The sequence below is a fragment of the Buceros rhinoceros genome, unplaced genomic scaffold (assembly GCF_000710305.1).
Source record: "Buceros rhinoceros silvestris isolate BGI_N320 unplaced genomic scaffold, ASM71030v1 scaffold1933, whole genome shotgun sequence".
Lineage (NCBI taxonomy): Eukaryota > Metazoa > Chordata > Aves > Bucerotiformes > Bucerotidae > Buceros > Buceros rhinoceros.
In genome coordinates, this window is record NW_010404046.1 from 9744 (window position 1) to 11892 (window position 2149).

The 2149-nt window shown below is 37.3% G+C and overlaps 1 protein-coding gene across 1 annotated transcript in view; it reads right to left on the reverse strand.

The window, feature by feature from the left end:
* Positions 1–2149, reverse strand: part of IQGAP2 (IQ motif containing GTPase activating protein 2) — a 64136-nt gene that overhangs the window by 5932 nt on the left and 56055 nt on the right. The window lies entirely within an intron of this gene.

Sequence of the window (2149 nt, forward strand, 5' to 3'; positions counted from 1 at the left end):
CTCTTTGTCCATAATACTTCCAAGAACATCCTGCTACAGAATTCTGTAAATTTAGAGGACATGTTTACAAATGAGATATGGCTCATTATTCTTAAAAATAAACAGAAACTTGAAGATGCAACTTAATTTTTCCAGGAAAATGTCTAAATATGATCAAGGTTCCTGTGATAAAACCTTATGACTTGGTGTAAAATGATAGTTTACCTATTTGTTGGTGTTTTAAGGACAGAAGTTCTAGTAACAGTGTGATGAAATGGGACAAAGTATTTACTAATATTCAGGCAACATTAATCAAAACCATTGAGTATTTGGTTATGATCCAAGCTCCCATGGAAGGGTCAGTAAGGTAGGAATGAGTGACAGCAGAGACAGAGCTGAAGCACTGCATATTCCAGGTTAGAAGGCAACCTGCTACACCTCTGGGAAACTAGTTTGCTCATCCAGAACTGCTGTTAACTGCACTCAGCAGTTCTAGCACATTCAAGAACTTCTGAAGGACTGCTGTTAAATGTGGTTTTCCTTCACGAACTCTTGGAATCCCCTCCAGATTCCCTAGGAAAAAAACCCCAAAATAAAACCACAAAGGTTTCCTAGAGTTGGTTCACTTGGGCTACATTACCCTGTTGCTGGCTTTCTCTGCCCGACACAAACTTTGTCAGTCTTTGGTGGTTACCACCATAGTGTACATGGGACAGCATTTTAAGCACTGGCTTAGAAACAGGTGCTACTATGGCCAGTAAGATACGAGGCTTGTTTCCACTTCCTCTACTCATATACCAAACCTGCTCAGCTCTGTTTTCCAGAAACATCCCATTTGGGGCTGGATGCCTCTCCCTTGACCTGCTACCTGGCAGCACATGACTTGCAGGGAAAGAAGGGACATTCAGAGCATCAGCTGTGACTTAAATTTTAGCCAGGTGCCTAACATTTCATAGTTGCAGTAAGACTACTCTGCAACTAAGGTAGGAAAGTTAAGTGTCTGTATTTACACGTCTCTTGTAAAAGGTAACAGCAAATATTTTAACTTTCGATGTTGCTGCAATTTAATGCAGGTTGCTAATTATTATTCTGTCAGGTTATTTACTAAATTTCCTCAAAATACAAGAAATATTACTCAAAAGCACTTATGTAATAGAAATTAAATTATTCTGTTAATTCTCATGCTATTTTTTCAACATATTTCCACAGTGTAGAGGATTAGACATTTCTTTTAACCTTGACTTTGCATATTTTTAGGCATTCCTTAAGAGACATGGTTTTATTCCTAGACAGAAGAAAAAAGGACAGGAAACAATTTCCCCACCCCACCCCCCTCCTTAAAGGGACATCTGCAGGCATATGCTTCTTAGAAGATGAGCCTGGGAACAGCCCTAGAGCCTTGGTCTCTGGAACACCAAATGACTAAGGCGGTTTTGATTTGGCTTTGGCATTGTCATTGAAGTCCCCTCACTTTAGTTCTCAAATTATATTTGCTAATATTGTACAGAAAAGGCTCAGTTTTTTTATTTAAGGTTCAGAACAAATATGCACAATTACAGGGGAAAAAAATTCCCTGTTTTATGATAAATAGTAAGTTTTCTTGCATTTAAAATCATGGCTTTTTTCCATGCTTTCAATAGGCATTTATGGCTTTTACAGAAGTTGCACTACTTACTACAGACATTATAGCTAACAACTTCCTTCAGAAGTAATACTTCAAATATTACCTAATAAATTCAGTTTACTGAATTTTGATTTGGAAAAAAATACTAGCAGATTAGAGTTGAATTTCAACCTGTGTCTAAACTCCTAGGGCTTACAAAGATATAAAGTCCTTATGTTCTATTTCCCTTTGAAGTCAACATCTAACCTTCACACTTGTGGGTTAAAAATAAGCATAGTTATTGAGGAGAGCATCACCCCATTCTCCCCCTTGTTCAGGAAGCACCAGGACCTTAGATAAGCTACTCCTTATTCTGGACAGCTTGAAATAACTTCAAAAGAAGGGTACCATTAATTTGATATTAAGTGCTTCAGTAGAACTATTATAGTAGAACTATAGATTATAGAACTATATATCCAAGGGTATCCCAGTAGCTATTTCTTAATTTGCTCATCAAATAGAATAAACGTGATTTTCTTTCCCTGAATAAAAGCGTGCACTATTCCT